Raw genomic sequence first — 13,676 nt, 5'->3', positions numbered from 1 at the left:
TAAAATTCTTTGAAGCTGTTGTGTACTACCCAAAACGGCTACTCTGAGCATCTGTTAGCTTGGAAGGGAGAGACATGTTTTGAGGGTCAAAATATTTATTTAACATTAATGCTGCATGCGTAATACACAGAAAAATAAAACAGACAGAGGATGGTTTTTAAAGGGAAAGGCTGCAGCTTTATTGCCTTTAAGGGGTTTTCTTGCTGCATAAAATCAGTAAAGGGAAAGTTATGTGTATGTGTGTGAATGTAAGTCACAGTACTTTGTTGACTGGCCTCTTCATGAGACCCAGTATCTTTGCTCTCTTAATGTGCCTAAAAAATATTTCACATATAATTTCATTGAACCTGTGGAAATTCTGGAGAGTTTCAGCCTCAACACACTGTACTTTTCCTTTCTCCTGTTACATTTCTACTTTAAAATATCTTTTTATTTTTTTCTTCAGGTATCATTCTAGTATGCCAAATTCTGAGCTCATTTACAACCAGGAAATTGAAAATGATGAATTAGTATAAATGTAAATGAGATTGGGCCTGTTCACAAAATGAAAAAGAAATCAACTCCCCGTTCCTTCCTTCATTCATACGTGGACTCATTCTGTTCATCAACCCAACCTCAGAATCTGTTTCAGTTTTAATGTTTGCTGTGCATCTAACCAGCTTTCTTCTTTGGAAAAAGCTGCTCCTGAAGCAGCCAAGAAAAGCGCTGAAATTACAATTTTTCTTGTAAAAGGGATTAGAACTGCTTAAGTGTGAAATAGATAATTGGAGTGCAGAATGTCTTCCTAGTGATAAAGCCAGTTCTTGGAGTTAAAGCAGCTTTCAGCCTCATTGTCTCTAGTGCCTTGGGTCAGCTAGAAATGGGGGGGAAATGAAAAAGTCCTTCCTGGCATTGGTTTTGAATTATCCACCACTTAATTGTACTGCATGTCTCCCTCTGTTCACTTCTATAGGAGTGATATCCTTTTTAAAAAAGGAAATCATAGATATTTAACCATCTGCAGCTTGAAAATACAACAGCTTTTTATTGAAGCTGAAATTCAAGCCACAATGTAATGTAAAGTCGAACCAGCAAATCAACTGTTGGGAACAATCCTGAACAGAGAGACAGCAGATGCATTGAACAATCTCATACATTTTTTTCTTTCTCCAACTGCTATGATGTCCAAATGTGTTAACAAAAATACCCATTGAAGAGCACCATTCTATTTGGAGGCACTCATTAATTTAAAATAAGTTTAATTTAAAAAAAGTTGGGATAACAAAATATGATAGCAGAAGAATTCAATCTTGTGCTTTTCAAGGTGGAATTGTGTCTGATTATTAAACAAATCTATTTTATAACAACTGGCCTTTGAATTCACTTGGGTTATGGTCATAAGTGAAGTCAATTTTATTTATCTTCAGGGGTAAGTGGACTAAGCAAAAATTCTGGCTATGAGCTTCTTCTTATTATTTCCCCTGATATCTCCCTAGACTTATCATTCAGTTCTGTGGTCTTTGCTATATTTTTTTGTTGAAATGTACACTAGAACAAGAGTGTTTGGGAAGGGTAAAAATGTAAGGCTGTGTCTACATGTGCCACTTCTTCCAGAAGCATCATGGTAATGAGCCGTCTGGAAGATGCTAATGAGGCATGGATGTAAATTTCCCATGCCTCATTAGCATATGGGCACATGATTCAAAGTCCAGAAGAAGCTCTTCCAAACTCCAAAAATACACGTTTAGACATGTGACCTGCGGGATCTTCTGGGAGAAAACCCTCCTTTCAGAAGCTCCTTCTTCAAAATTCCCCTTCCTTGATCTTGTCCATTGGTGTCTCTAGATGCATGAAGAAGATACTCAGCAATATCGGATCTCCTTGTTTTGAACATCTACTCGGTCTAAACCAACTTTCCAACTCTCTACACATTCTCACCGTTGCCTCTGCGTTGTCACTGGTATCCTTCAACAACCATATTTGTCTGCTATCCATTCAATGTGACTCCAGCACCACCCAAGTTCTGATCTATTCTGTCAATTACCTTCCGAAAATCAACAAAGCAAATGTAGATGCTCTTGTTCTTTCGTTGAGATTTCTCTGCTATCAATCTTAGAGCCAATATCTGTTGTATGGTACACCCATCCCTTGTTTAAAGAGTACGTTACTTACAAGTACTTGCTAAAACAAGGGACACATATAACCATCTATGTTCACTAAATAAGTGAACTTCCCCTGCTAATATGAGCAAGCCCCGGGGTCCGCGGCCAGGGAATGAGGAGACTCACACCCCACCCCTAGCAGCCCCAAACTGCCCCCAGCCTTAGAACCCCGCTGAAGCCCCAAACTTCCCCCTGTCTTAGACCCCCCCAGCATCCCTAAACCGCCCCCAGCCTTAGTTCCCCCCTTGCACCACCACAGCCCCAAATGACCCCAGCCTTAGACACTCCTCCTCCCACAGCCTCTTCACTGGGGCTACTAAGCTGGGTAGCTCCCCCAGCCCTCCTGCTCCCAGCAGGTAACAGTCATTAGAACCAATTAACTCAAGTGTTAAGCTTTCAGCACCTAGGCATAAGGTAATTGCTATCTCTAGTGATAGATATCTGCCTGATGCAGCAGTGTTAAGAAAATGTAAATGGTTTCTTTAACAGCCACATGCAGCTGGGAACTGCCCACCTGGCAACCCTTAAGAAATCTAACAGGCTATGTCTACACAAGCCCCAAACTTTGAAATGGCCATGCAAATGGTCATTTCGAAGTTTACTAATGAAGTGCTGAAATGCATATTCAGCACTTCATTAGCATGCGGGCTGGCCGCGGCACTTCAAAATTGACGCGCCTCGCCGCCGCACGGCTCGTCCAGACAGGGCTCCTTTTCGAAAGGAACCCGCCTAGTTCGAAGTCCCCTTATTCCCATCAGCTCATGGGAATAAGGGGACTTCGAAGTAGGTGGGGTCCTTTCGAAAAGGAGCCCCGTCTGGACGAGACGCATGGCGGCGAGGTGTGTCAATTTCGAAGGCGGCAAGGCGCGTCAATTTCGAAGTGCCGCGGCCGCCCACATGCTAATGAAGCACTGAATATGCATTTTAGCGCTTCATTAGTAAACTTCGAAATGGCCATTTGCCTGGCCATTTTGAAGTTTGGGGCTCGTGTAGGCGCGGTCACGGTGACCCATGTTTGGGTCCTGACCCATAGGCTGCGAATCCCTGTTCTACATACATACTCTACATCCTATTTCTGGTACCAAACTATACAAATACCTCAGAAAAGTGCCCAAACTCAACAGGTTTATATGAAGTTACAAGCACTTGGAACAAATCAGAGACTTTCACATGTATTTTAATGGGAATTCAGTGTCGCTCTTATGAGTTTTCACCTACGAGCAGAAATCTGGGAATCAATTGTGCTTATATACTGAGGGATGAGTGTACTTCTATCTTCCTTGAACCCCACTTGCTCGTCTGCTAGATGTTTTTTCTATCTGCAATCTTAGTCTTTCAATCAGTATCATCATCAGCACCTTGCCTAGATGACTCATTAGAAAAATCATTCTGTAGTTCTTGCACTCCAGTGCACTTCCTTTCTTCTGTATAGTCATTAGCATGGATCTTGCCCATTCCTTAGGTGGCTTCCCTTCTTTCCATGCTATGTTACATAGTTGGTGTATTTCCTGAATCATACTTTTGCCACCGTATTTAATCATCTCTTCTGTGATCTTATCATTTCCACAGCTCTTGTTGTTCTTTAGTCATTTCACTGCTCTTTCTACTTCCTGCTTCATTTCTAGATACACAATTCCAGCTATGGCAATTACGTAGCTGAAACTGACATATCTACAGCCGACTTATCTGGCTGTCCTTACTGAGGGAGGTCAAATGGAGAACTCTCCCCTGTCAACTTCCCTTATTCTTTGCAATAATGAGGAGAAACAAGGGTCAACTGTCAAGCCCAGATAGTTTGGTTCCATGCATCCCTTCTAGGCACATGGAATTGAACCCTGGAAGATTGACTTGGCTAGGTCAATCTTCTGGCAAGTGTAGATGTATCCTAATAGAGAGGACACACACCAGGAATAGGGGAGGGGAGATATGCACAGAAGGAGTGAGCTGGTCTGAAGAAAGAAAGTTTCATGGCAATCTCCTCTGACTGTCGGCCTGAAATGCATTCTATATTATATTAAGTAACTGAAAAATAAATGTCCATGGCCGTATCTACACTAGCCCCAAACTTTGAAATGATCACGCAAATGGCCATTTCGAAGTTTACTAATGAAGTGTTGAAATGCATATTCAGCGCTTCATTAGCATGCGGGCGGCCGCGGCACTTCGAAATTGACGTGCCTCGCCGCTGCGCGGCTTGTCCCGACGGGGCTCCTTTTCGAAAGGAGCCCGCCTACTTCGAAGTCACCTTATTCCCATCTGCTCACGGGAATAAGGGGACTTCGAAGTAGGCAGGGTCCTTTCGAAAAGAAGCCCCATCGGGACGAGCCGCGCGGCGGAAAGGCGTGTCAATTTCGAAGCGCCGTGGCCGCCCGCATGCTAATGAAGCGCTGAATATGCATTTCAGTGCTTCATTAGTAAACTTTGAAATGGCCATTTGAATGGCCATTTCGAAGTTTGGGGCTAGTGTAGATGTAGCCCATGGGGTGAAGGGGTAACAGCCTGGTTGTGTTTGTGGATAAGCAATCAAGAAAAATGCCAGGCAGTGCAGCACACTGAGTAGAAACAGAGGGGCCCTGTGGCATGGATACAAAATTGGCTTTGTTATGTTTGTAATATGATGGAATTTGTTGTAGGTTGCTTTACCCTCCTGTTAGGAAGGAGGGGTTACTTCCAATTCTGTGTATTTGTACTAAAAGGGTAGTAAATTATGCCAAATATGGGTAGAAAGCCAAAATGTATTTTCCTCCACCCCCATATGAAGTCCTGCCTCTTTCACTCCAAGACCCCACACCAGTTTGCTCCTCTTTTCCCCGCCCCTCATTTTTCACTGCTTTACCCCTCTCCCAAGTCCACTCCCCAGGTTTGGAGGGACTCACCTATGGCACCAGGGCTGGGAGCTGCAGCCATTAGGAGGAAGACCTGGCTAAGTAGGGGCTCCTATGGTTAATGGCCCGGTGCCGCCACGCCTCTTCTGCCCACAGTACCAGGACTTTTGGTGTTCAGTCAGTAGATCTGACCAGACACTGTCAGGATCTTAATTTCAGCAACTCCAAGGTCGCCTTCACTTGCCCAACCCTTCTTGGTATCCCATGCACAGTTGGTGCCCTGGGTCAGTGCAGGCCCACAGGTGCATCTGCAGAGTCCACCTTCCATCCTGGGTGAGGAAGGTAAAGAGACATTTCCTCTGTTGCCTTCCTGACCACTTGTTGCACCTTGTCACTGCCATCCTGCTTGCTGCTCATTGCAACCCTCCGCTAGCTGCCCCCCACCAGAAAGTCTCTTAGGCTATGTCTACCCTGTAGCTGTAACTCAAAATAACCTACACAATTTGCACAGCGCAAGTTGCATAAGTTATTTTGAAATAAGCGGCTATTTTGAAGTTACTCTACCCCCTCCTGACAAGGGGTAGGGAAAATGGAATACTGTACTCAAAATAGCACTGCTACTTCCAGTGCAGTGTTTAGCCACTGAGTTGCTATTTTGGGGTACATTTGTATCCCAAAATAGCAACTACAGTGTAGCCATAGCCTTAGCGATTTAACTCTGGTTACAAGCACAGTCCTGTCTCAAGTGACCCAATGGCTTATTTTTATGAACCCTGATTGTGGTGTTTTCCCAAATTAATGCCAAGGTTCTTCCTTCCATTTATTAAGTTAATGAAACTCAGACATGAGATCTTTAGCAGCAAGAGCTCCAGTATGAACACAGATGCAACAGTTCAATCCATCTGCCTCTCTTTCTCTGCCTGCTGCCAGCTGGTACTGCCCACAAAAGGCACAGTGACAAACTGGCTAGACCATTAATTAAGTTCTTTCCCAGGTCAGTTTCTCCTAGTTAGGGTCCTAAAGTAGCCACACCCATAAATTAACACATCACACTTTGGCAGAGTGCTTGGAGAGGATGCTAGCAGTGCTTCCAGAAGCAGCCCGGGATGTATGAATCCTGCAGGAGCTGCCATGCTGTAAGAAGGGTTGAAATTGAACCTAATTGTTCTTTTGAGGCTTAAACTGGTCCGAGTATAAATTTCTAATGCAAAGCCCTCAGAAGTCAAATAGAAAAGGAAATGGATAACTGACTGAGTACATGCTGATTTTGTTTACTATTAATAATGTAGCCAGAAATATGCTTAAGGAGATTACATAAATTAAAGCACAATATTTGTTATAATGTCTAAAATTCCTAATAAGAAACCTGTTTTCCAAACTCCAGTCCACATGCATTAGTGTTGAGTAAATGTCATTGAAAATCAAAGGAATAATTGTTTTTCATTAACATTCATAGTACAGGCTAAAACAACAAGAAGTCCAGTGGCTCCTTATAGACAAACAGATATTCTGGAGCATAAGCTTTCCTGGACAAAGACCCCCTTGGTCAGATGTTTTTTATGAAGCAGGTCTTTGCCCAGGAAAGCTTATGCTCCAGAATATCTGTTAGTCTGTAAGGTGCCACAGGACTTCTTGTTTTTGCAGATACAGACTAACACAGCTACCCCTGCTGAGTACAGGGCTAATATTTCAATAATATTAAAATGGGTAAGGTTGAAACAAAGAATAAAGGTGAACTGACCTCAACGAGGACACTTTCATACTGATTGTCAGTATCCCTTCTAGACTCCTCTGGCCTGTGAAAGGCCTTTGTCACAGGCTGTTGGACCACGTCTGAAGTCTCAGCAGTAGGTTAATATAGGTCACAAAGAGAAAGTCCATCCATAGAATCAAAATCTTCATAGACTGTACAGAACTAACACTGGTAATGTGTCAGGAAGAGTTAGGGAGCTTTCTCTTTTGCATTCCTCTTCCAGGGTATAGGGCAAGGTGATATATGGATAGCAGGCTGGTCAGTCCTCTTTTAAAACTCCTATCCTACCCTTAGGATGACCCCATCGGACTGTTTCATAAAAGGAAATGGATCAGACCCAAAGGCCATGTAAGTCAATTCGAGTCTTCCTACTGACTCCTATGGGCTTCGTATGGGATAAATTTGAATGGGGCGGAGAGGGGAGTACCCTTTCTGTGGGAGGAAACTGGCTCTGATTTGTGCATCAATACCTGCATGGTTGTTACCTGACATTTGGATGTCAACAAAATCTATCTGCAGGCCTTCTGCCTGAATTAATGGTGTCCCAAGCAGTGTGTAGGGGTATGAAAGTTACTGGGAACATTTGATCTGTGTTGTACAGTGAGGTCAGATTGGATGATTCAATCATCCTTTCTGGCCTCAGCATCTACAAATCTATTTGTAACTTAGGCTATATCTACACTGGTAATTTTGCCTGTATATTTTTTGCCAGTCAGAGGTGAGAAAAACATACCCAGGACCAACATAAGTTTCACCAATAGAAGAGCCAACAGCTGGGTCTACACTACAAAGTTTTATCTACAGAAGAGGCTTTCCGTCAACAAAACTAGGGAGCATCCACACTATAAATGCATTCTCTGGAGAATCTGTTGACAGAACACAACCTTTTTCCCAGCAGAGTTCTGTCTTGAAAGATTGAGGCATAGCACTTCTGTAGACATATTCTTTAAACAGAAAAATAGTGTAGATGCTCTGGAGGGTCCTCTGTCAACAGAGAGGGCTTCCGGTTCACCGGGCAGCCCTGTTTGCAGAGCTTCCAGTTGGCTGTTCTGTCGACGGAGGGCTGGGCAGTCTGGCTGTGCTCTGTAGACAGAGGGTGTCGACAGGAGGAGCCCCTGTTAGACATGGACATGTTCTGTAGACAGAGGTTCTGTTGGCAAAACTCTGTCGACAGTGATTTCTGTAGACAGAACTTTGTAGTGTAGACCCAGCTAATGTGAACAATGCTGTGCCAGCAAATGATGTCCTCCCACCAGCATATCTACTGCCATTCATAGGGGGTGATTTAATTATGCAGACAGGAGAACAGCTATATAGGAAACATTACATCAGTGCAGCTGCAGCGATCCTGCTGTGCCATTGTAAAATCTGTAGTATATAGAGGGTGTGTAAGTGAATGATTTGACTCTTTGCACTTTTTCATACAGCTTACCCAGCTGCTGATTATGACATTTTTATGCATAGGATATGGCCCTCTTTTCTGTGTAGATAGTGTCAACAGATACTTTTTAAACAGATTTATTCTTTGTCAAAATGATTTATGTAAAAGTTATGGACTTATCCTGGATCTTTGGGTTTTCCTGAACTCTTAAGAGAGTGTGCATTCAACATCCAATCTGTGTGAGTGATCAGCTACATCAATACAATGTAATTAAAGTAAAGAACCACATGCTAAATTTCTGTTCCCTGATTGGCTGACTGAACCTTCATAAACATGAGGCATGTCTCAAGGATTCACTGAGGCTCTTGAATTTCCTAGGAAAAGGATGGAGAATGGGAGAAAAAACATTAGAAATTTTGGGGGCATTTGAAATGGTTTCTTATCGTCTCTTGAGTAGGAATGAGCATTATATCTGGCTATGTTCTTAACTCTGCACTTTTAAAATCATCCTGTTCCTTCCTGACTGAGGAAAAGAGAGAGCTTATAAGTCAGGTTTTGGGCTGTGACTGAGTCTCTATTTTATATTGTATCTGGCCATTTTCTGAACATGGAACTGTTCACTTCCTGGGTCCTACCACTCTCTCCCCACAACACTCTAGGAAAGCACTTCAAATGTAAATCCACTTATTTTGTACACGGTATGTCTGGCACACCCGTGTATGGGTGCACACGTGTGCAAGTAAAAACTCCTTTCCAAACACTCCCATGAAAAGAACTGAGTCATCCAAATTGGCACAAAAAACATGGGCTATGAACGTGGATGGATCAGGTTTTAAGACATGGTTAAAATGTACATAAATTGACAGACTATGCTGGACACTCACCATTTGTGAAGAGCTGGCAGGCAAAGAGAGATGAAAATGAAGTTTATTGAGCAGTGTCTTCTGAATGTACAAGGAAATATCTACAACCTTGAGAAGTGTGTTTGCTTTCATTTTAACAGACGGGAACTAGAACTCAGAGAATAATTCGTATTCCAGCAGTTGTTAGACTAATGGTATTCTTCAGAAAGGAAATTTCAAAAAATAATTCATTGCCTGTAGCTTGTTCTTGGGGAAGTACAAATAGTAGGTCATTTACTTCCTTCTTTGGCTGGCCACATAGAATGTTTCCATTCCCTGATTTGATTATGAAAAAGTCTTTACAATTCAGTCTCTAGTTTGAATACTCACATTGCTCGGAAAGTGAATTTTGATCTTGTCAATCTGAAATATTTGCTTTAAAAAACCCTAGCTTTCCCAGCAGCTATTCTGCCCACTGAATTCACGTGTGAGGTAGCTGTGGAAACACACCGGGGATCTGAAGATTGTCAAAGCAAAGTCATTTAAAAATTCAAATTAATATTCATGTTAAATATTCTTGCAGCATTCTAACCACTCCATCTCCACCTGTGGTGCAATGGATGGTTATGAAGAGTGTTCCCGCTACTTATTTCCATCCAGGGTGGAACAAATTTTGTTATGTGCACCCAGGCCTACATGGATGTGCACCACCAATAGAAACACAGGCTGCTGTCTCATTTGAGTGCTCAGCTAATCAGCTGGGTGGCTCCTGAATCTCTCCTGGGCAGCTGCCCAAGTGCTCAGCTTACAGGAAAATATGCAAATATGTATGCTGATGTATGCAAATACGCCAGGAAGTCATTAACAAATGTTCACTTGGAACACTTAAGCAGGTTGAACCATTCCTATAGCACCTTTAAAGGCTAAATAACTGAAACAATATAAGTCTATACATGTGGCAACTGAAGATGGGGGAAAGGTAGCTCTAAACCATATTCCCAGTTTCTCTGTCACAGAGCACAATGGGCATAAATACACACACCTACCTCATAGAACTGGAAGGGACCTTGGGAAGTCATTGAGTCCAGCCCTGTGCCCCGCAGCAGGACCAAGCACCATCCCTTTGCCTCAAATGGGCTTCTCAAGGATTGAGCTCATAATTTGGGATTTACAAGGGTAATGCTCAAACCACTGAGCTGTCCCTCTCACCTAGTCAGGCCACTTTAAGGGTTGCTCTGATCGTGATGGTAGGGAGAGCATAACAAACTACACAGATAACTGTCTCAGGCACTCTGCTCCATGTTCTCCCCCCATGCAGTGTCTATCTAGGAGCAGATGGTGCAGCACCTCTCATGCTGACTTTATGACACCCATAGGCCGCGTCTACACGTGCCGGCTACTTCGAAGTAGCAGCGCCAACTTCGAAATAGCGCCCGTCACAGCTACATGTGTTGGGCACTATTTCGAAGTTAACATCGACGTAAGGCGGCGAGACTTCGAAGTCGCTAACCGCAAGAGGGGATGGGAATAGCGCCCTACTTTGACGTTCAACATCGAAGTAGGGAACGTGTAGTCGTTGCGCGTCCTGCAACGTCGCATGGCGGCCATCAGCTGAGAGGTTGAGAGACGCTCTGCCCAGCCCCTGAGCTCAATGGTGGCTGCGTGCAGCGGCCCCTTAAAGCTCCCCGCCCCCTGCCTTCCTGTGCAGGAAGCTGAGAGAGTGTGCAGGCAGCAGCATTGCCACGCGGATAGCCTGCACGCTCCTCCGCGCCCACACACCCCCACCCGCCGCAATGGCCGCCCCCCAAGCGCCCCCAGGGGACCCCACCAAGGGGAGCCAGGGCTCCCAGCCCAGCAGCCAGGCAGGGAAGCGGCAGCGGGGCCCCTCCTGGACGGAGGCCAAGCTTCGGGACCTGCAGGGGCTCTGGAGTGAGGTAGAGGTGCTCCAGGTAATGCGGAGCAAGAGGCGGAACGCGGATGCATTCGCTTGGCTGGCCGAGGGCCTGGCCGCCCAGGGTCACCCTGCCCGAACTCCAGATCATGTCCGGAGTAAAGTGAAGGAGCTGCGGCAGGGTTACGCCCAGGCCTGGGATGCGGCCGGCCGATCTGGGGCCACCCCCGTCACTTGCCCCTTTTACAGGGAGCTCAGGGACATCCTGGGCCCCGGCACACCTCCTCCCCTCCGGCCACGCTTGATACCTCAGCAGATGAGCCCCAGCAGGCCCTGGAGGCGGAGTCCGCCCTGGAGGCAAGCTCCGCACCCTGGGGGCCCCCCCAGGAGCCCACACCCGGGGCACCGGAGGAGGAGGAGGAGGAGGAGGGGGAATCCTCCTCCAGTGACGCCGGCCTGTGGATCGCCATCCCATCGCGGAGCTCCAGCCAGGTGTCGGCCCACCAGGTGTCCCCCGACCGTGGGAGTGGACCATCAGGTATGCACCCCCCCGGTGCACACCCCCGGGGTTGAGGGGCGGGGGTAATAGATATGACCAGGGCCCTCCACATGCCCAGATGACCATGGCCCCAAGGACAGCAGTGGCATGTCCCTCAGAAGAGTGCATCAGCCCCTGCCCCCCAGCACGACAGTGCCATGCCCCATCCCTGGGGATGGGGGGAGCGGAACCTCTAGGGTCCCCCAGGGGGAGGGGGTGGGACACCCAGCAGCAGCAGCAGCAGCATCTCCCGGGGACAGGGACGGGGAACCTGCAGCAGAGGGGTGGGGGGACAAGGGCCACAGTTCGGGGCCCACACTAACGGCTGTCTCCACTCTTCTTCCCCCCCTCCTGTGTTCCGCAGCTGCACCATCGGAAGGACCGGAGAGCGCCAGCGAGGTGTCAGTGGTCCCGGACAGCCCACCAGGGCCATCACTCCAGGCCAGCCCCTCGGCGGAGGACCGACCAGCCCCACGGTGGGGAAGGCGGCGGACCCAGCACCAGCAGCCGACGGCGACAGACCCCCAGCTGCTGGCCATCCACCGTCAGCAGCTGGAGGTCGCCGAGCAGCGGCTGCGGGTGGAGGAGCACCACCTCCAGCTGCAGGAGCGGGCACTGGCCTGGCCCCAGGAGGCACGGGGGGCCTTCATGCAGACCTTCGACCGTATCGCCGACTACCTGGCCCCCCATGCCGCCGGCCGCCGCTGCACCCACCCTGCCTGCTCCACCCGCTGCGCCACCCGCTGCACCGTCCACCGTTGCACCGCCACCCGCCACCGAGGGCCCTTCCGCCGAGGGGGACCTGGGGCCAGCTGACACCCGCCGGCCATATCTACAGGTCCGCCTGGCCCCCAGCCAGCCCCAGCCAGGGCTGAGGCCGAGGCGTGGGTCACGGCCGCCCACCCCCAGCGCTGGACATTAGGGGGTGTGGGGCCCAGGATGTGCCTCCCCCTTTGTATATATTCCCCCCAGTTTAATGTTATTTTGTAAACAGTTTTTATATTAGACCCCTGTTGCTATGCTGATCCTTGCCCCCCCACGTATATAGTTCTCCCCTTCCTTGTCTTCCCCTTTCATCTTATCCTTATGTATAATACATATATATATAAGTTTGATTTTGCCTGTAAATAGTTAGTCTTGATAATAATAATAAGAGTTCTACAGATATTTGATTTGACGAACAAATGTCTGCTTTTACTTACAAGAAAAGTGGGGGGGTGTGCTCTTGGGTGCTCTGTGGTGTGGGCGTAGGGGCAGAGAGTGTTGTGGAGGATGGGGGGGTGCAGTGGGGGGCCTGCCAGTGTTCACCCCGCAGCCTCGTCGAACTGGGCTCGCAGGGCCTCCCAGACCCAGGTCCCTTCGGGGTCCACCTGGCGACTGGGGGCAGCGGGTGGCTGCACATCGGCCCTGCCGGCCTCCACAGCCCAGCCCTGAAAGAAGGCCTCCCCCTTGCTCTTCACGAGGTTGTGTAGGGCGCTGCACGCGCCCACAATCTGGGGGATGTTGGTGGGGCTCGCATCAAGGCGGGTGAGGAGACACCTCCAGCACCCTTTGAGGTGCCCAAATGTGCGCTCTACCACCTGGCGCGCGTGGTTCAGGCGCAGGTTGAAGCGCTCCTGGCTGGCTGACAGATGGCCCGTGTAAGGGTGCATGAGCCAGGGCCAGAGGGGGTATGCCGAATCTGCGATGACACAGAGGGACATGGTGGTGTCCCCCACAGGGACCTCCCGCTGGGGGATGTAGGTCCCCGCCTACAGCTGGCGGCACAGGCCCGAGTTCCGGAATACCCGGCCGTCGTGGGTGCTGCCAGGCCAGCCCACATAAATGTCCAGGAAACGGCCCCGCCTGTCCACCAAGGCCTGGAGGACCACTGAGTGGTAGCCCTTCCTGTTTAAGTAGCGTCCTCCACTGTGCTCCGGGGCGCAGATGGGGATGCGGGTCCCATCCAGAGCCCCGAATCAATTGGGGAAGCCCAGAGTGGCAAAGCTCGCAATGGCGGCATCCGGGTCCCGAAGCCTCACGAGCTTGTGGAGGAGCAGGGTGTTGATGGAGCGGACGACCTGCAGGGGAAACACATGGGAGAGCACCAATGAGGGGTGTGCAGGGTGTGTGTGTCCCTCCCCTGCCAGGGCTGCCTCCCCCTACCCCCGTGGGTCCTCTTACCTCCATGAGGACAGCTCCGACGGTGGCCTTGCCCATGCCAAACTGCTGCCCCATGGATCGGTAGCTGTCTGGAGTGGCCAGCTTCCAGACAGCGATGCCGACCCATTTCTCCACGCTGAGGGCACACCGCATGGCGGTGTCC

The sequence above is a fragment of the Carettochelys insculpta genome, chromosome 2 (assembly GCF_033958435.1).
Source record: "Carettochelys insculpta isolate YL-2023 chromosome 2, ASM3395843v1, whole genome shotgun sequence".
NCBI classification, from domain to species: Eukaryota; Metazoa; Chordata; order Testudines; family Carettochelyidae; genus Carettochelys; species Carettochelys insculpta.
This window is presented reverse-complemented; position numbering follows the sequence as displayed.